Raw genomic sequence first — 22,967 nt, 5'->3', positions numbered from 1 at the left:
GTCTTGTACATTCATTTTGACTTTACAGACTTCTTCTGTTTAAGGTTTTTACTTTGAAATGTGAAAATAATCTGCCAATAAAAACATGTGCATGATTTTCAACCATGTGAACTTCAAATATTACATTTCAGCTTCCACTGAAAAAACAAAAGTCCTCCAAGGAAGAGCTATGGGACTGGGTTTGTCCCTGGCCCGTGGCCCAGCTTTGTACAAAGTTTGGTGCAAATAGGATCTGTACCTTTGGCACAATTCTGCTGACAAATAAACAATCTCAGAAAAGTCAATAGGCTAACACCACCAAGGCCATGGTATCCCACCAAATTGTACAATCTGTACATCTCAACACCAAAACTAAAAGTGATTTTTCTTATATTTCCGGGCAGGTAGTAACAGGACTTAAACAACAAATAATAATATAAAAATTTACCAAAAAAAGTAAGTGATAAATTTAAGAAACATAGAATTACAACTAAAATGGAAGAGAACTCTTGTCATTAACCTTTTCCCATCAAACTGAACATAAAGCATGAAACCATACATCATCGAACTCTGACATGACAATCACAGTATCTATAGTGTCAGCTGGATAAATAGACACAGGCCAGACTGGAGCTATGCAGTGATTATTAACATTGCTATGATGTGTTGCATAATCACTAAAGCTCATATGTCTCCTTGGAGGCCTGGCTAATAGAGGAGAGCATTTACAGGGATTCAAATGACACCACCAGGGCCATGTTATCGTTTTCAAACCAATTGGGACGGTTGCCAAAGCACCAGCAGCGAAGGTGCACTTTTCTCGCTGGCTAATGACCATAAAGTGAATATACATCTCCTCACTGCCCCGACCACTAAATCTGCCGTAAGAGAGAAAAAAAAAAAAAAAACCTCTTTTCCATCATGGTGGCGGTAACCCACAGCGGAGATGATATAATGTGATCGTAAAAATGTGGTCTGGAGAGAGGCGGAAACTCTCACCTTTTTTTTTTTTCCATCAGTGATAATTTGTTTTCCCCAGGAGGTCCCACCAGCTTTACCCGCTGCCTCGCCTACTTGGTTCCCAGCATGCAGTTGGGGCGTGATGAGGGTGGCACTCTGGTTCATATCTGTCATTGTAATGGCTTCTGTTCTTACCGCGGGGGTCCCATGGCCACCAATGAATAAGAAAGGACTCATTTATTTACATTGCTTTCATTATCATACATTCTTTGTCCACTTTTGTCTGCACTGAATAATGACATCCGCCTCACGAAGCCTACAGTATAGGCTCCATCTTTACATCTATATGTTTTCAGCCTGCGGGTAAATCTAATAGGTATAGCATGGCCAGTACTGCTCAGTTACTGTGAGTAAAACTTGACTATGAACCAGTGTTTTCAATTGTAACCTGAGTCACGTTTAACACAACACATTCACATGCGCCTGAAGCCGCACTGTGTGTGACAGATGTTCTGAGAGTGAAGTGTATTATTCATCCACAAACCACCACCACAAGATTTTTGGGAATTCAAACCAACGACTGTGTTTCAAGACAATAAAGGCAACAAAACAAACAGCAGGAATGCGACACAAACACATGTCTATAAAACAACTGCACATTATGCAACAGTTTTCCTTATGAGTAGCTTTCAGCCTGCTACACTTTAAACAGGAGGTGAAAGAGCCTGTTGAAATGTCAGCTTAATGTGTTTTCTCTAAACCATACTTTGTATATGAGGTGAAATCAAAACAAAAATTGAAGCAAAACCATCTGTCAGATCTTGCAGAACCGCTTCACTCTTTTTTTTCCTCTTTACTATAGTCGCAGGATTTGAAAATGTTTTTTGTTGTCTCCTTGAAATAAACTGAGAGAAAACAGAAACAATCCAGACCATATATTGCTAGAACATGCTGGATGTGTGGCATTGCCTCATCTAGAGATTTAGCAACAGACAGAAGTCCTGTTGATGTCATAGTGACATCATGACACTATGTTAGATAGTTATAGTGTGTGCCCACGCCATGTGCTGGTTTTCTTACAGTGCGTGCACACCATCTGGCCCATATACAGTTTGATTGTCAGAAGCTACTTCCACATCTGGAGCAACTCTGGTGCACATGGAGAAGATATTCTGCCCAGATGTGTGAGTACATGGGCCAGACTAAGGCTGACGACTCAGGCCTATGTTTGGCCAGATGTTTGATTTTTCTGTGCAGGAAAACTTCTAGGAAACTTGAGAGAGCCAATTAGTATGGGATGACCTGATGGCCAAATGCACTGTGCCTTGAACTTCAGTCGACTGTAAAAGTCTCTGTCATTTCTCCCACTAGTGGAGAAACTATTCACCAGAGCACTGACACACATTTAGTTCTGGGTGTTGATCCAGGTCTGGAACCAGCCTGTAGCCAAGCAGCATTATTCTCAACGCAGATGTGACATTGGCAGAATAACAGTGAATGCCACGCAAATTAGTGACTGATCGGATCACCTGCAGTCACACAGGAAACTGCACACACTAACAACTACGTAACCACTGCCAACACATCTCAGCTCATTCCAACACCAGATTCAGAAATTTAGAAAGGAATGAACAGTTATCTGAAAGTGGGAAGTTGGTAAAGAGTTTGTAAACACTTTTAAACACAAGGTGACCTCCCCTCACCTCACACATAGAGGTAAAGATCAGATTGTGGTCTTGTTTATGCCTCCTAGTAGTGACAGGAAGCGCAATAAATGAAAACGCTAAAAACCGTAAAAGTAAAAGTTTGAAAGACTGACGTTTTGCAGAAGTAGGAGCAAGAACTGTTTAATAATACACAAGCCCAGACAGGAAAAGCACAGAAACAGCATCAAGCTTGCTGTGAGCTTCCTGTCATTTAACCTCTCGCCAGAGGCGGTGGAGTGTTAGCAGGTGGCACAAAGAAGAGCTCAAAGTGCCTGAGGAAGTTTTCGCAGTTACAGAGAGAGAGAGAGTGAGAGAGAAAACACAGAGGGATTGAGGGAGTGGAGGAGGTTACAGTGTCTGAAAAGAAACTTTAAAGCTATTTAAGACTTTTTTTGTGCTGGTTTTAATCTATTTCAGGACAGAGTAAATAAACAATGAGCCTTGAGTCACCTACAAACAATACTAACCAGTGAAACTAAATCAACCAACCAATATGGGCACTGTCGCCCCAAAAGCAGGTGATCGGTGGGTCAAATCCTGATGGGGTCCATCTTTACTGCATGTAATTGTCCTCCAGTCTCTCTACCTGCTTTCCTGTCTCTCTTCAATGTACAATCCAATAAAGGCAAAAATAAATAAGTTAATAAATCACCCAAAAATTACTTACATTTAGATAAAAAAACTATTTGGCTACGGTTTTAACCATTAGTGTGGATGTAGCCTGAGGCTTAGGGACAAACAACCTATATAATTGTATGGTTGGAGGACTTCTTGAGCCTCTGTGTTGCTTCCTTATTGCTTCAGTTGAAATGATACTTTAGAATACATACAGTAGAGGATATGGATAGAAAAGAGAAATGTGTTTGAAGCTGCTTGAGGTTGTGAGGAATTCTTTTTTTTCCAATGGCAACTTTTCACCATAAAATTGAAGTTCCCGACAGCCAAAAATGATTTATTCAAATTGTTCTTATGGCTCTTAGAGAACTCTAAACCTTCTCCGTTCCAGTACAACATAAATCGTTTTGTACAGTATATGAACAGGGCTGCAATAGAGACATCAAACACATCACAGATATAGACATCAAGCCCATCATGGCTGTCGACGCAACCCTCTTAATAAAGACGCAAGATGAGCTGAGCACGCTATAGACAGGACGCGTTCAACAGCACCAAGCATCAGCTTTGTTGTTTGCTGCAGTCTAGCTGTTTCCTCAGCACCTGGTGAGGCTCCACCTCAGCTGCAGGCGGGAACACTGTGAAGCCAGACAGCTCGTCAAGGTGAGCGACAGCCTGAGTGACAGAACCAAACTCTTAGCAAAATTGAGCAGGAAGATGGTGGGATGGTTCCTGTCTCAGGATGGGGGGAAAAGTGCATATTGTAGCTTTAAACATGTCCTGCAGATGACTTTTAAAAAGTCAATAATGTGGACTGGAAGATAGAAAAAGGAAGCAAAGAGAAATTCGAAAGAATTACATTGGAGGTACTAAAGGAAGACGAAACACTGTTCCTTCTTTATTTTGTCAACCTCGCATAATATCTTCTAAAAATCTGATTTAATTTGACTTTTACCCCTGTGGTTCTCAAGCTTTTTGAGTTCAATGCATCTCTTGTGGAAACTTTATGTTTAAAAATTCCTTGATGTGAGAGCTGTGTATAGTGTTAATAACACACTGTGGAAAGTATACATAGTTTGTTCTTGCTTGAGTAATTTCAGGTTGAGATTTTCAGAGTTTGTTGGAAGCAGAATCTGTTGGAACCAGTACCAGGCTTTGGCTCTTTAAGTTGATGGTGCTTCTGTGAGACTTTAAAATGAAAATCTCATAATTGTTGCATCTTAAATTTTTATATTTGTCTGTTGTTGTATCATAAATATCCAGATTTAATGATTTACATTCAAACTGAGAACCTTCACTGACAGCATCCATTCAATTAGCTTCTTAACACCCTCCACTACATGCTTGACCCTCACTGGTGAAGACACGTCCGAGCGCTCCAGCTTATCACCATGGATACAGGCTGCACAGTTGTCATATGGCTCACACTACAAACCTGTTAATTAAAAAAAAAATCACACCAAACTGCTCAGTGATCTGTTGTGATGATCTGTTTTGGAGACTTGTTGACCTCCAAACTCTGTGTAGTAGTGTAGCGAAATTATTATTCATTCCAGAAAAAAATGTGCTCATTCACATTTGTCCACCGGCCCAACAATGACTGATGAGCCGGTGTTGGTCTGGTCTGTTGTGGCAGAACAAAGCTGTCGGCTAAAAGCTGAACACATCTGGACTGTGACCTAATTCTCCCTGTAATTGAATTATTAATTAATTAAGTTCACATCGGGTTCAATATGCAGCAAAATTAATATCTAGACCAGCAGCATTTACACTATTATCCCATTATAAGCTTTGTGTTTTAATAATGACACATACAATTTTTAAAAATATATATTTTGACACATAGTATTGTCAGTTCTTCGTATCTTCCACTAAATATTATCATACTGAAATTGAACATGTTTTGTTGTTTTATATTTTCATGCTCTTTGTTGTCTGGTATGCTGTTTACAGTTAGCCAGATATTATTCATTGAAAAAGAAACTACCCAACAAACAACAAACAGGTCCAGACAAACAGGAACCGCGCTCCGCTCTGGCGGCTCGTCTTTCCCGCTGAGGTCGTTTGTTAAGAACAGAAACAGGCTGCGGTTTAACGCACCTACAGCTTCATGCATCAGGCATGAACCGCTGACAGATTAATTTGCAAATCAGCTCTAGGCGGAGGACAAATGAAAGTCAGAAGCCATACAACTCCTAACAAGTTGATTTCCCAGCTTCCGCGGGATAGAGCGCCACTGTCATTGATGCTCTCTTCCTTTCTTCTATTACTGAACGCCGTGTTTTTTGAAGGAAGAAAACCACTTGAACGCAGTGATGCCGGGCAAGAAGGATCCTCTGCATTACAATTCTGAGTCTCTTTCGCGTGGAGCACTTTTTCTTTCTTTTTATGAAGTAAGCCCTCTGATGCTGTTATCTACATCTGCGCTAACGCACACATAAAAGTCTCAGTTCCCTTTCTTAGGATTAGAACAGCCAGAGGAATGACTCTGCTGTCCTTAACTGCATCAAAACTAGGTATCCTGTATTTGTATGTGTCAGTATCAGCAACTGTGGGAATCCTGATACATAACAACAAATCTGCACACCCTACACACATGAGGGTTATCTGAACTGGCAGCCCTATAGTTGAATTATTGGTAACATTGTCTTCATGGATAAAAGAAACTGGGATGGTGTTGAATTTTTTAATGTACACTCAACCATCCTCCACAGCCTCCAACCAAGTTTTCACGGCACTATAAAACTGTCAGACCGCTTCCTGTTGCTGCTGTAGAGGACAGTCACATTAATCACTTCATGCAATATTCATTTATTCACTCAGGATGGTGAATATATACTGTCCACAGAAGCCGGCACTTTCAAGTTCCCTCACATACACCAGCTAAATGCACATTGTGGAAAGAAAGGATCCATGCAGTGAGACAAAAAGAGAGGAAACAAAAGTCACTTCTTGTTACCAACCGACACCTGACACACTGTTGATATAAACCCTAGGTGTAAGGTGATATCACAAACTGCTTGAAAAAGATGCTCAAAATTTGCACCGCTGCACAGTGGGTGTAGAAATAATGGTGCCAACAATAGCTAGCTAGCTTGCAATTATTCTGTAAGGCTGCAGCCAAAAAATTATATAATGTTGTGATAAAGCAAATTATTTAATATCATTAATGATGCTTAAGTCTGCAAAGAAGTTGGTAACTAAGGCCTGAAAAAGAAAGAACATTTTTTTTCTTTTTTTTTAGCAGCCGACTACAACTGTGGCTGTCCACAAAGAGACTAAATCTAACACTCCTGTCTCATCAGGCCCAGTGAGATCTGGAGATGTATAAGTACCAAAAGTCACGTAGAACAGGACTGAGGCTTAGTGAGCTGTTGTCACACCTTAAATGAAAACTAAAACATACACCAAGAGCTGAAAAGAGAAGTTTTAAACCCAAATAAGTCCCACAACAATTCAAAAGATTTCCAATGGTCTCACATTCTGCAGGTGTATAGCCAACCTCCAGGTTAGATTATACTGTAGAGAGGCAGGATAATCACTACACCAAAGCTGTCGTTGACTCTTAGTTCTTTCTTGTCTGATGGCACAAAAAGTGCTGAACCAATTTGCACCTAAAGTGTTGGAAGGATGGAGCATGGGACGGGGATGAACCCATTTGTGGAGTCAGCTCAGTGCAGATCCATCAGACATGTGTGGAAGTGTTTGACGTAAGTGGAGGTCTGTGCTCTTCCAAAGGCCATTCACAGTTCTGAAAAGACCTGAATGCCACAATGGCCAAGTTACGGTTATGTATTGCTGTGCCTCCACGATTTACTTCAACCAATTATGCATTTTTTTTTTTTTTTACCAAAACTGGGGGAGGGGCATGCACAAAAGAGGAAGAACTTGATGTAAACAAAACACGCCAAGAGCTACGATTCTGTAGAGTTGTACATTGCAGCTTTTAAACAGTTTTAATGAGTCAAACTGAATAGACTGATAACATGCAATTTGATACCCACTGATCACAGATACTGTAGCTAATTGCCACTGCATTTTTAAACACCTCAGCTGTGGCCACACCTGGCTGCAGACATGCTCCCAGGGAAGAATATTCCCAATAGACCTTCACAAGTATTTTGGAAATTTGAATTCTGCGAGAGCTTCCTCACCAGCTGCTGTTTTTGCTTTTTGTTTATGTTTCACCACATCACACTGGATTAGAATGTCATCCCCGCACATCAGGGTGGCATGTATGCATTCACAACATCGAGAGGAGCTTTGGATGAAAGTGACGGATGAGACAGGATGTGTTATATTTGCTCCGGGAAACATGTTTTATCAATTGTCTGTAAATACAAACACAGTGTACTCCATAAAAACATGCTGTAGCCTATAATCTTTTTTTTTGGTCCAGTCTCAACATGAATATCCTCAACACCAACACTATACTGTCTCCTTTGCATGGAGCGGTGATGGAATATAGTAGTGACTTTCAGCTCACAGTGGTGTCACTGCCGCTGTAATCCCACTCTGTTTGACAACACCACATTTAAATAAAATCCTGTACGGATATGTTGGCCTGAAAAAAAATGCAGGGCCTTAAGCATGAAAATAGCATTATATAACCATTTAATGTGGTGTAATGGATGATTCACACCCTTTCCCCATGGTTCACTTCCCTTTTTTTCTACCTAATCTGTATACCTGCTGGTGGCATGAAAATTGCAGTGAGAGTAAAATAAGGTATCAGACAGCAAAGCAATGTCGCTGCCAGGAAATGCAGGTGAGAGTGAGAGCTACATTAGCTATGTTCAGCGGATGCAAAAGTCTGTTGTTATAGGAAATTAGCACTTCATTGCAATGTATTTGAATGGACGCTTGAGAGATGTGATGTTTCAGCTGATTCTGTGCTGTTTTACTCTGTGTGACTGTGTTATTGCTCCATTCGCATTGGGTTTGTATTCATGATGCTTTGAGAGTTTCACTTAGTGAAATAAAGGTTATTACAGTTATATTACGTCAGCACTATATAATATGTATGTGTTCGATACAATTTAGCCCACAAGTGCCAATCCACCTGCACAGAAGGAAACGTCGGCCCAAGTTTGGTCCATATTCTTCCTTGTATTATAGTACTTTACAACTTACTTTTTACCCAACAACTCTTGAATGAATTGCCATGGAATTTGACAGAGATATCCACTGACCCTTGAGAATAATGTGTGTGAGTGTAAGCCAGTGTGAGCTTCACATTGGTTTTGAGTGAAATGTCTTAAATAACGACTGATTAGACATGGATTAGATGCTCAGTGCAAACTCCCCCCTAGGAGGAACTGTAATAACTTCACTGATCCCTTTATATCTGCAAAGCTAATCACATTTCAATTAGCCTCTGCTGTAGTCAGTGTTTCATGTTAGCTGGTAAATGTTAGCAATCTATTACCAGTCTCAACTGTTAGCATTGTAATTAAGAACATGTTAGCTCGCTGTTATTAGCATTTATTAAACTATAATATCATAATAAAAGCGTTATAAAAAAAAAAGGATACACAGCTAGATTATTACCAGCATGAAAGGTAAAATGAGGTAAAACAGGCACAGCTCCATCTCGTAGTCTAACATGCAGGACATACTGCTGATATATTGCAAAGGGACAGTGTGAGAGCAAAGATGGACAGAAGGCCAGATATCACAGACACACAGACACACACACACACACACACACACATGCATGCGCACACTCACACTATTCCAAATGTTTTATTGTCTTTATTAGATCTCGTGTGGTGCCTGACAATCCTGGCTCTCAGTTTGATTGTGCTGTTACTGAATTCCAGCCAATCAATCTGATGTGCCCTAGGCATCATTTACTGCCTGCATTGTCTTCCAGACAAGGGGTCTATGGAAAATGGGGGGTGTGGGGGAGGGGGTGGAATGAGGGCGGTGGATTACCTTATGCCATGCTTGTTAAAAGCTTTTATTCTCCATAATCATTTCTCCCTGGGACGCACAAAACTCCCTTAATTAGAATCCAAGACTTTATTTCCCTCCCTCTGTCTTTTAATTCCACGTTGTAAAATTCAAAGCAAGAGCCTGAAGTTAGAATTTGCTTTATCTTTTTTTGGCAGCAGAAGTACAACCGGAGCACCTGTGCAGGTCAGGAGCGGCAGCTTGCAGGCGCTGGTGTTATGGCCGTGGGCGAGAGGCCATGAGGACAAAATGAGTGCTCAAGTGTTTTAATAAGAGCTTTTTAGACCGTTTTTTCTTTATTCAGTCCCCTGTGGTGGGAGAGGTGAGAGGGATCAGCCTATCTGGAGGATTGTTTGCCATCTGGAGAAGGTGAGGTGAGGTGAGGCTCAGAGAGGATCCTTGTGCACTGAACATCGATGTTTTGTGATGTTCGTTGCATGCAATGAGTCTTGAGTAAAGTGCTTCTAAGTGTTTTTTTTTTTTTGTTCACTTGTGTTCCTCACATTTTGTTCCTGCGGGTTGTACTGCTGCTGTTTTGCCCATTAAGCTGACAGCACAGCAGAGATGTAGGCAGAAAATTGGTGGAGATTTTTTTTTTTCCAGCACATATAAACTTTTACAAATAACACACGTTTTAGTTCTTGTTATGGTTTCTCTATTAATCTGTTAGATGTTTTTTTTGGCTTTAAGATATATCAATTTATTGATGGTTCTTAGAGGCAAAAACTACAGGCTGTTTGCTGAGTGATCTAACAGAAATATTGCAGATTTCACATGAACACAAATACTGTAAGGTTGGTGGGTGGGGCTTGTTTGTTACAGTAGTCCTGATGGCTAGTTTTAAGGTTCAGTTTCTAAATACAGGCTGTGTATATTTCTCTGTGGACTGAGGCTTTGATACTTTAACAGTATTAATATACTAGAACAAAGCCCTTGTGAAAAATACATGGAAATCTACCTTATAGGACCTTATTATATTGTTCTTGTAACAGTCAAGAATATGAGGGATTTCCCCAACTTTTCTACTGTACAATCCTAACACACATAAATGGAAGCCATCTTTGGTACGACAAGCCCTTTTGTCCTGTGTCTTTTCCGTTTAGCAGGGAACAAAAGCTGCTCTTCAGACCACAATGGATTTGTACTGTTTGGGAAAAAAAAGACAAAAACTGGTGGATTGTGGGCAATCTGCTGCTTCAGAGCTGAAAGGACCACTGACTTACAGAGATGTTGAAACTCAGCTTGCTTCAGCTGTGTGAGGACAAAGTGGATGTTCACCCACCCAGACCCCCGGTGATGTGAAAGGAAGCTGCCACGCTGCTGCAATACAGTGGAGTTCACTGGACAAGAGCCTGACTTGATGTGTCAGTGTGAGCTGGGAATTCTGTCTGAGCAGCCTCTTCACCATAGGATTATCTTTGTCTGAGAAGGCATGGGAGTAGCTACGTCCTCTCCCCTCCATCCACTCTCTGCAGCTGCTTATTCTTCCAAAAAAAAGGCATCAGTCAGCATCAGCATGCAGAATCAGCAAGGATCCTTCCTTTGTTGTTGTTGTTTTTTTTCATTAAATGCATCTTTAAAATGAAAATGATCTCGGTCCAGATCAGCATTTTAGCAATCTCTTTCCATGCTAACCAGCGTGCACTAGACATGCATGTACTGGTTGGATGTGATCACACAGGTGGGAAAGCAGACAAAGACTGGCCTTAAACAAGACAAGGGATAAGCAACCAAAACAACAGAGGAAGTGGCATAAATGAACTAAAACAGCAAATTGAAAAATACCTGACCGTATACTGTAGGCTAAGACAGACACGACTAAAAAAGTCAAACATTATAATTTAGCACGTTGCATGTTGTCTTTTAGCTCTGGTCCTGTTCTAACTTATTACACAAACCATGACATAAGCATAGTGGTCCCCTGGCTGATTGACAGTATTGCTGAGGTCATCCTGCACAGTATGCACCACATGGGCTCATTAATATGTCTAATGCACATAATTGAATACAAACACTCTCATGACATGCCCCCACTCAGGCTTGTGACATGTTTTATATGGAGGGATGAGGTCAGTGTTCACAGTTCATTTAGCAGCCAAGGGAAACAGTCTAATTTTACCTTTTTTAAGTGTTTAATTTTGTTGTGGGAAAAAAAACAGAAAAACAAAAAACAGTGATTGCTACAGTACTTGGAATCTGTTTGACATATTTACACTCACCACCAAGCCTCCATGCCACCTACATCATCCACTTAATAAACCAGGAAATGTCATGACAATGAAACATCAGAGGTGGAGGATGAAAGCTGCCATGAGGATTAGGTATAATAAACCCTGCTGTAGCGATGCTGTAAAGGATGTTGGAACAAATGCAATCACCACTGGGGATGTTTGGTTACATATTCATATACACCTGTTGTACTGTATATACACTATACAGTATAAATATATATATATAAAGCATCAGTTTTGGAAGAATTGGCATCCTCAGGCCTTAGGGGGTGTAATTTAATTTAAGTGCTTGTAAAGTAGAAGAGGTAAACATGATATACCATTGCCAATTCCACCTACTCATTCCCTGAAGTAGTGAAACGTCTACAATCCATGATCAAAAATAAATGCAGTAAAATAACAAGAGATTGGGAGACAAAGAGATACAAGCATAGACAAGAGAAGAAAAAAAAACAATTGAGACAGTGAGAGAGAAAGAGGCGAAGAAATGTTGTGGGGAAACAAATCTGGAGAAAAATTGCAGATGAGAGAGACTCATTATGGCTGGAAGACGACTATGTACACCAGGGAGAGTCCCGCTGCATTCATGTCATGTCTGACTTCATCTGGACTGTAAAATCTCCCAGCATGCCGTTACAGACAAACAGAGCTGAGAGGGAAATTCAAGACAATTAGAGTAAAAAAAAAAATTACTTGTAGTCTGATGCACAGAGAATCACAGCTACTGAGCATTTAAACTGGGAGTTTGTCTTACGGATATTATGTGTTTATTTTAAGACAATAAAAATATTTTTGTCCTACATCAATTGCATCTCTTGCACCTTAAAGGGATAGTTAATCATTTTGGCAAATTGGCCCATTGCCATAATCCCTGTAGTTTTAGGAGTAGGTTTGTTACCTTTAATTGTCGGTGTAAGATATTTTTAGAACAGCGGAGCAGAGCCGCAAGCTGCTCAAAGCTACATCATGGTGGCTCATGGGATTTTTTGGTTTCCCTCATCAAAACAATCCAACAACTCCAAAACGCTCTCGTGGACAAGTTGGGACCTCCACATTCACCACGCTATCAGATAATAACGGAACATTACGAGACAGAGTTGTTTTTGAGGTAAATTTATGCAAAACCGCTGATGTGCATTCCCGTCTGGGGCAGTTTTTCGGCAAGCAGTCTCTGCATTTGCCTGGAGCACAACTCTGTCTTGTAACTTTCCGTTATTATCTCATAGCGTGGTGAATGTGCAGGTCACAACTTGTCCACAAGAGCGTTTTGGAGTAGTTGGATTGGGTTTTTGATGAGTTTGATGAGGGAAACCAATAAATCCCATTAGTCTCCATAGCGTAGATCTGAGCAGCTCACGGCTCGGCTCTGTGGTTCTAAAAATAGCTTGCTTGTAACGAACCTACTCCTAAAACTATAGGGATTATGGCAATGGGCCAATTTGCCAAAATGTTGAACTATCCCTTTAACTACGTAGATGTAACAATGCCTATATTCATTGTGTATGAAAAAAAACCTGATAAAATAATAAAAACAAACATAATCTTTGTTGATTGTCGATCGTCTGTTAGATGAGATTATCTTCACCTGCCATGTTTCTACAGTAGCCTAGAAGGGACAAACCAAACATTGGTTTTTACGTCTTGTCACACATACACATTGCACGTGCAAGATTTTTTTTTTGCCAATGGTGTAAATACTGTACATCTCTTAAAATATGATCCATGACGTCCCTGACTTAATCTTCTTTTCTTTTAAATTTTCACTCATTTTAACTATTATTTGGGCAGCATTGTGGCAAATGATACTGTAAATATCATTTTCCTCTTGGCACTCAACAGTGAGGCTTATTTGCTCTCTTGGGTAGTTTCCCAAGTGCCTCCAGTACTAAAATGGGACATTAGCAAAAACATCAAATCTGAATATGATATAATCACTCGTGAGCTCATTCTTTTTCAATTCCCTCGCACAGATCTTTCAAACCTTGATCCAAGCCAATCCTCCGTCACAATTAAGTCACACACTCTTTTCACCAGTCCCACCAGAGCATTGCATTCAACTGAGTAAATTAATTAGATCCTTTCTCATGCAGCATCTGTCTGCTGACAAAACCAACACCAGCGATATGTTCCTGCTCATTCTCTGGGCTCTGGTTTTTGTTCTACATCTCAGGAGCCATCAGAGAAGGAAATATTCCGGAAAATATTTAAAGGTCCCAGTATAAACGTCAATGGCAATGTGTACAGAGCAGATCTTGTTTCTATACAGTATTAATACTCGGAAAGTGTCAAAGCCCCTGTCCGCACATTGATGCACCCAGTCTATATCTAGAAACCTTAAAATCATCTGTCAGGACTTATGTAGCTTTGTGATGTCACAACAAAGCAGTCACCAAGCCCCGCCCACCTGGTCTCATTACAGGCTCTGGTTTTTCTGAGGGATTTACCTGATGCTCAGAACTTCACTTCTGGCTTTTGGTTCTTAAAAAATGAAATAAAAATGTAAGAGGTACCTTTACCTTCAAGTGCATTTTGAAATGGTAATCAAGCAACACGACAATCAATAGTGTCTGCTGTGTGAATGAGAGATCACTGCCTGGGAGCAAGAGGTTTGTACTTTTAACAAAACAGAGCAGGATGTGACAAGTGTAGGAGTTGAGTGGTGGTGGTGGGGGGGGTTACTATCACTCCACTCCACTGGAAAAACATAACTATTTGGTGTGACACACACTCCCTGCACACTTGAAATATGCCTGCCGAGGATTTGTGGACGTTCTAAATAATTACCCATTCTTCATCTCCGCTTGCCTCCTCCCCAACCTCCACCTCCTCCTCCTCCCCCCTTCCTCCGTATCTTTTAATTTACGCCAACCATCCTTGCAAAATCGGGGAGTTAAGAAAATGAAAAATCAGGCAGTAATTAGTCAAAGCAGCCATCCATTCAACAGGTAAATATGACTATCACTCATACAGTCAATATTAGCTCACATACTGCTGGCCACTGCAATTCACTGCTCTGGATCCCTGCAGCTAATTCTGCCCTCCAGTAAACAATAAACCACACACAAACACCCAGAGACATGCAGGAGCAAACCACACATTTACACATGTCCATACAAATCAACATATATAGACATACACAGATCCATTACCGCTGAGCCATTGCAAAAATGCATTCATACTCAGCTAGCGTTCTGCCAGGAACATCTGCATTAAAATGATACGCCGGTGTTATTGTGTGCTTACAGCCGTGCGCCAGAGGCACTTGTGCTGAGCTGGTTATAGCAGGGGATTCAGTGGCCGGCGTCGGGAGATGGAAATCAAATAATGAATAAATTTTACATCCTGACTCATTTAATTTTCTCTGTGGCTCAAGGAGAAGGAGTCTTGTCTGGAAGCCGGCGGTGATTTCCTCTTTCATGTAAACGTCGCCAAACGTGAAAGTACTGGAGCGCAAAATGTGAATAAATACGAACAGACACACACGCACGCACACACACACACAAACAAACACACAAGCACGAATGCACACTTTGATTCAAACAAAAACAATATATTGTGAAGTAGCATATCTACTACTATAACAATGATGAGGATGAGTTTCTCCTCTGAATGTAGTGTTACTGCAGGCAATCATGAGAAAACCAAGCATCAGCATTCATGAAACGTCTATGGAAAATGCAATAGATTAATCATATACCATAAGGTTGCATGTTGCGAATGTACCAAACATGTCCAAACATGATAAAAAAGAGAGAGAGAAAAAAAAACAGGCTGGTAGCTCATCTACTCTGACTTTCTCTCGTGGTAGGAAACAGCCAAAATCAGAACCATCAATCAATAGTTTTGTATGTTGTTTGTTAGCTTGTAACAAGCTGTGGTTGAATATATGCATTCACTCTCTACAGAGAGTGAATGCATATACAGAGTGCATCAAGATGGATAGAAGAGGAAACTTCTGAGAGACTTGACTCCTCACCTGACATTAGCATGCATCAGAACAGTCAGCAGTTTAGGTTTATTTAACCCAGCCCCATTCCATTAAGTTTACAGGATTGGTTACTTGGGTTTGCGATGTATGAAACCCCGGCTGTGTGAATCTGGTTGCCTGAAATTCAAGGTGGAAATACATATAATTTCACTTCAGTATATTTCTCGTATTATATACATATTAAATCATGTTAAAACCTGAATGGGGCTTTAGAGAGATCAAACACAATTATTATGTGTTTTCATGCAACATATCCACTCAGCTGTTCTGTCAGTGTAACTAAGCCACTAACAACAACAGCAACAATAGTTTCAGATAAAAATGCAGCTTAATGCAGAAGCATAAGCAGCAACAGACACCACGGATAAAAGGCAACAATAATAATTCTAAACAAACAGCAAGAAAAGAGTGCAATTTGTGTTGTGACAAAATTTAGGATAGAAAATACAAGTGTGAGATAATGAGGTTCCTTCTTTCTTTAATATTAATTAGTGTATTTCTAATCCTTTAACAGATGGTGGAAGAGAGATGACTGGAAAAGAGCAGGCAGAAATGGTGAAAGACATGCAACAAAGGTTCCCAGCCAGACATGAAATAGGGAAACATGTCAGTTCATGGTCGGGGTTTTAACCAATCAGCTGACTACAGGGCAGCGTTGTTTGGGGTGAATTTATTTACAGCCGCGAGAGTGAAAGGGAAAAAGAAGTGCGGATGTGTTTTATTGGCAAAAACAGGGGGAAAAAAACTTGCTGACCCTGCTCTTATTATGTACACAACACCCTACAGTACAACACCTAGGCCAGGTGTGTCGCATAGCCTACTGCTGACGACGCTGCGACAGAAAACAAGGAAATTAAGGCTCTCATTGATCTGTGTGAAGTGATAATGTTCCTTTTATCCAGTCTTGCATTACAAAACAATACCTCTGCATCCGAAGTATTGACTCATGAAATGCAAATAATGAGTGCTTATTTTCCCCCAAATTAACTGTGTTTAGGTACTAACTGCTCAGTAGAAAGTGCAGATGGGATAAAGTTTTTGAATTTTGTCCTGCAGCAGCTCCAGAGCATGACCGACATGTATGTATGATGAAACCGTTTGGCCTCTTGAAACCACATATAATTGGATTCTCCCTCTCTTTTCCCTCATTCCAGCCATCAGTCTCCTCTCTCATTATCTGTCTCTCACTCTCTAGCTTTCTCCCATTTCACTTTGACTTTCATCGTCCGTAATCTTCCCCGCTTTACTTTCACTCTGGAGTTTTTTGTCTTACCCCCGCCCCTCCTGTCCCAACACCCACCCGCCCCTCCTTTATTTTCTCCCCTTCTTTAAATCTCTGCTGCTCTATTTCATTGTCGCTTTCAAGTTTCGTCTCTTTTATTTTCCGCCTTTTGAACTCCTCTTTCACTCTCGCTCCTCTTGTTCTCTGTAGCTCTGTCTCTCTCTGAAACAATAACCATCCTTCACAAGCCGCTGGCGTTCACACAGTGGAATACTCGTGGTGGTGTGCTGATTACGCAATACTCCCTCCCTCCACCCCCTCTGAAAACACAGTCTGCTGCGCTCTGGAGCCAGAATTGCAGAATTTCACTACAAAACCATTTAGGGAAAATAATTAAAAAAAGGAAACTAACTTTATTCCCTTTTTGTTAGTGTTCAGCAATTGTGTCCCCTGTGTGCTTGTCAATATAATACCTCAGTGAATGATGAGTTTAAACAGCAGTCAGCAAAGTGGTCATTTTTCACTGCCTTGTTCCATGGTTCAATAATCATATATACATCATACAATCTATCAGCACCCCTGCTGCCTCCCAAACCAAGGTGACTTATGTCTTGATTTACAACAATCAATACCTCATCAGAATTATTCACCCCCTTTGACAAACAAATCAATGCATGTTCTTCAGACCCGCACCGACATCTGAGTCGAGCCTCTAAGAGCTCGCTGTAATTCAACGCCCGAAAAGAGGCCTGCGTTACGATAGACAGCTCCCTGGACTCACATTTAGCTCAACGCTTTAAGTTGAGCGTAATTAAGTGAAGAAATAAAGGCAGGAAATGCTAAGAGGCACATGCCAGGTGAATAGTAAGTGAAAGTGCATCTTTCATTCATGAGGAAATCGACCCTTTTCTGTCTTTTTAATTTCACTTATATGTGGATAAACAATAGGAAGAGAGACAACAGCCACCGTACACGCTTGCCCCACAAACACACACTCACTTTTAATCAAGTCGTTTTTAAACCCACACCCACTGCTGATGATAGATCCAATGGAAACTAACAATAGCCCGTGCAGCAACTGCCCCATTAATCCTGTGCCATCAGTCAGTTCTAATCCTGCTAGAAATCACAGTGTTATAAAAATCACTGATTTCCAATACCTATCCATATTCCCAAAGGCATCGTAACAACATACATGATTGCAGCGGGGTCATGTCAGGAGCATCTCCACGGGCTGCTGTGGCTGAACTCTTTTCTGTTGGTTGTTGTCTATCATTTGACTTCATCATTTTGAATTATTTCTATGTATCAGTCTATCTGGTAAAGAAATGTGTTAGGTTCTGTGAGAAACACAGCAACATTAGTACTGAGAAATATAAACACTGGAGCGAAAAATGTCTACTGTCCCTTTAACTAATATTAAATAAGGTAAAGGTCAGATTTTGGAAATTACATTAAATATAATTAACCTTAAGAATAAGAGACTTGTTTTTTTCTGGGATCTTAATGAAATGTTAATGAAGTCAACTTTACTTCAGGACAGCAACATCAGCAGCTGCCAAATATCTGGTCAGAAGCTGACTCATAAATTATCAATACAGGTGCAGGTGCACCGATGCAAAACACTGTACACTTGGGTAGATGGATCTGCTCACACATACACACACACACACAGGCACACACACACACTTATACACACATTTCCTTTATAAAACTTTCAAAGTTAAGGGTGAATTCCGCAGCTTGCGTCTGTTCACCTGAGGGCAGTTTTGTTTTGTAGGTTGAAAGATACTGCGTCTTGTCTATAAAAAGTGTTTGCTAAATTGAACTACAGCGTAATAGTAAGGGCAGGAGCTATCAGAGACAAAGTGTAAAGGTTCCAGCCACTTCCTTTTCAGATTATTTGTCCTTTGTGATAACACATGTTTCTGAAAACTGGTGATTTTTGGAATAATTTAAATTTTACTAACTCAAACCCTGCACGCTTTAACAGCAGCTTTCAATCTTTTTTTTAGTATATTTTTGGGCTCTTTTGCCTTCATTGGATAGAGACAGGAAATGGGGAGGCAGAGCGAGGGGGAATGACATGCGGGACTTGAATCGGGGCCGACTGCAACGGGGACCGCAGCCTCTGCATATGGGGCACATGCTCAACCCACTGCGCCACACGGCACCCCTTTATTTTTTAACCTTAGTTTTTCTTATTTGGCAACTGCTCTTATCCCAAATGACTTACAAGTGAGGGACATCACTAAATCTTCACTGCAGTAGGAGACGTTGATGTGAAATCCAAGGAAATAAGGTACAGAAAAGATTTGAAAGTGTAAGTGCTATACATGTTAGAGTGTTAGAGGTGTTAGGAGAGGAGGTGCTCAACTGATTCTTGAAGCCAAAGAGGAACGCACTGCTTCTATTTAAGTCGATCACATTCCAGTTACTTTTCAGGACCAGTGCCATTGTTACCCTTAGATTAGCTAGATTATACGACGTTTTACACAGTTATAGAGTAAAATAAATCAGACACTGATGACACAGTGCTGTGTTTTATGTATTTTGTGTAACACATCTGCAAGTCTGGTCACTTCTCCGCTGTTTTGCTAACCGTCCTCCTGGTCGCATATTTTAACGAAGCCTTGGATAGTCAATCAGTGAATCGATGGATTATCATTTACATGTTACGATGTATGTATTTGTGTAGTCTTATCTGTCATAAACAAGAGATTATGGTAAATATCCTGCATAGTTCTTCTCCTCTGTGCTCCTCAGAGCAGCGTCCCTAGCAACAGTGTGTTATGCTTAACAACGGTCTGTCATACAGAAATAACAGACCGCAGAATGCAGCGATTGACCAATCAGAATGCAGCATTTGATTAGAGCTATTTAAGAGAGGAGATAAGATGTTATTGGTTCTTAAAACCACAAATATGTAATATACCTTTGTATAAAATGCAGTATATGGGGCCTTTAAATTCTGTTGACCAATATTAACATAGCCTAAGCATTTTTTTTCCACAGTTGTGTAGCAATCTGGATCTGTTTTTACCGACAAATTGAGAATTAACACTCACACTGTGAACTGTCATTTGATCCGAGAACAGGTGGCACTTTTTCAAGAGCACGATGCCTCACTTCACAGGGATTTACCGTGTGGCCCCTAAGGAGCGGCCATGAAAGCTGTGAGGCGTAACAGATTCCTCTTGGCCCCCACCCCTTCCATGCGTATTCATGTGATGTGGCTCATTATTGAATCTATTTGCTCTACTTACGTAGTAAAAAAGCCCATCAGCTCCCTCGAGCACTCCCCCGTCTGTCTCCCTGCATGCCTCGTTCGCGTCTACTCCACGCCAAGTTCTCTCACCTTCACATGGACCTCTGTGTTGGCTTTTGTTCCCTCTTTACAAGACAAATCAATTTCTCAAAGGACTCAAACTCTTGAGTGAAATCAGTTCCAGGTTGCTAATGTGGGCTGTCAGTATCGCTCAGTGGCGAGGGGAGATAAAGCTATTTATGGAGAAGACAGGAGATGGGAGAGACTCGCTTCTCTTTCCGTCTGTGGTCCCAAGACCGGCATTTCTTATTTAGAAACAGATTTGAGGGCACACACACATAAAGACCTCAAGGTAAACACATTCAAGCTCCATCTGTCATCAGGGAACATAATATCCATCCCATTTTCACTCACAGTTCATTTATTTTCCTTTTCCTCACATTAAATATTCATGTCAAACTGGATTTCACTGTTTGCTTTCTAATGTTTAGCTTCAGGCGTCCAGGTCTAACAGGTGCTGTTGGCAAAATAAAAGTCCTGTCTCATGCATTTGTCTGTCCTGCATTTGCAATGTAAACAGCAGCAGCCATTTGTAGTTGTCCCTCATTTTACCCTGTTTCCTCCCACTGCAGAGGCTCATTCGTAAAAATAATGCACTGACAGGAAATAAAAAAGACAGATCAGCTGTGAATGGGAACATTGTTCCAAAACTGGAAATCAGTTTGCCCCTTTTTTTTTTTTTTCAAAAAATACTTTTTTGAATACATCTAAATCTGTTGAAGCAGCAGGTTTTCTTTTCCAGTGTGCTGGTGCAGTACAGTCTCTGAGGTCTAATGGAGAAGAACCTTTTAGTGGGGGCTACAGCATCATGAAATCTGCATACCTGCAGCTTTATACCATATATGTTTCTATGATTATTGTCACACTAGCCATATTAAAGAGGTCATATTATATAAAAGGTACATGTCCATGGCTTTGATTATAAAACAGGTCTATGTTCTATATTGGCATTGTGAAAGTATCAAAGCATCAGTCCACAGAGAATTATTCTGTATTCTGTATTCAAAAACTGAGCCTTTAAAAAAAAACAGCTGTTATGACTTTTGTGACTTTGTGATGTCACAACAAAACAGTTCCCCCCAAGTCCCACCCACCTAGACTCAACACCCAACTTTGCAGCATTTTGTACAGGATCAGGATCAGAGTCTCTGCTCTTCTGAAAACCTTGCTTCTGCTTTTGTTTTGAGTTGGAATATGATAAAAGCATCTCAATCGGGGCAGGGCTTCAGGGGGGGCAGGGAGGGCGGTGCTCCCCTGGCCTGGGGTCCACATCGGCCCATTGCTGTGATAAGGAATTTTTTTAATATTATTTTGATTTGACAGCTGACAGGAAATGGGGGGAGAAAGAGGGAGTGACACACAGCAAAGGACAGCCAGGCGGAATCCAACCTGGGAAGGAAGGAAGCCCAATGTCTGACCCGAATTATTTGTATAACTCCAACTATTATTATTATTATTTTATTAACTAGTATTTTATATCCGGTCTGGTTGGTCTGGCTGGCCCATCCGGTTGAGAACTCAAATTGGGTTTAATGGGCCCGATGATGTGCCCTGCCCCCTGGCCTGGCTTTAACTGCCAATGTTTTTAGATATGACCATAAAACACATGCTAAGGTCATTACACTGGCTTCCAATAAGTACTGCAGTTGAGTTTGAAATTTTAGTGTTTGTTTTGAAGACTGTACAGTATGTTCTGACACATCAGTATGTCTCTGACTTGCTTGTGAGCCATGAACCATCTTCACCCCTCAGGTCATCTAGAACAGCCTTCCTAGTTATTCCCCAAGTCTCCACAAAAACTGGTGAAACTGCCTTTAGCTGTTATGCTCCAAGCTGCTGCAACATGTTACCCATTCATATTAGAGAAGCTCCAAAGTTGGTTGATAACAGAAACAGAAAAACATTATCTTTATTCTTTCATAGTTGTTTCATTGGTTTCAGATAATGTTCCTGAAATGGTCAAATTGACTAAATGGCATTATTAAGGTGTAATTGTGTTTACTTATTTTATCATCATTATCCACACCACACTTGGTGCAGCACCTAATTGTTTTCACCTGGAATGAAATGTTATAAATAATAATAATGCTATTCTTCTCCTTTAGACTACATGCAAATCATATATTACAGTACTGACTGCTCAATATAAAAGTGCATGTAGTGCCAAAATCACCCATGATTGTATGTCAGTATTGGTCATCATGTACTGCCAGAATCACAGTACCCACACACTGAAATCTTAATGTCTCACACTTAGGTTTGGCTTCAGGTGAGAGGATTATACACAACTTACAAAGGTTATTGGGATAGTTAGAGATATTCGACTTCTGGGTGAAATTTATGGAAAACATTTCCCCCTGAGAACATGCCGTTTGAAGCCGCCAGGCACTGTTGATGGATGGTTAATTGTCGTCTTGGTCTAATGATGTCAAAATGTAAACAGAGTGATGAAGAGGAATGTTTAAATATAAACTGAAGCAGAACATTTAGTGGTCGATTCATGGATCAGACACTTGGTTGTTGGAGAACAGCATGTTGTGTTATAAGTAATGATTGAAACACTGAACAGTTGGACATGTGCATTCAAATGTTTAGAGAAGGAAGAGAAGGTTAATTTCACCTGTAAAGGTTAGTGTATTTTAGGTGCATTCTGAAATTTCACCCAAAAGCCGAATATCCCTAACTTTTTGTTAGTAGTTTATGTTAAAAATGAAGGGCAGTTATTCTTCTCTCAGAACCTGTAGCTGCTGAAAATCCTCATTTACTGGTTGATAGATGAACCCTCTCACTCTCTGATTGCTCCGAATAGGACCCCTGCTGACATTGATACCTCATTTTTTTCCTTCACCTAGTAAAGACTAATTTATGGTCTACTGTGTGTGAGCTCATGGAGACGGACCACATGTACAGTAGCAGTACCACACAAAATGTTGGGGGCAGTATTGAGCAGTACAGTCCACAGTTCAAGGCCGACCAGAAAAAC

This window comes from Trachurus japonicus, chromosome 14, assembly GCF_045865225.1.
Source record: "Trachurus japonicus isolate A0001 chromosome 14, Traja_1.0".
Classification (NCBI taxonomy): domain Eukaryota; kingdom Metazoa; phylum Chordata; class Actinopteri; order Carangiformes; family Carangidae; genus Trachurus; species Trachurus japonicus.
Note: the sequence above shows the minus strand (reverse complement) of the source record.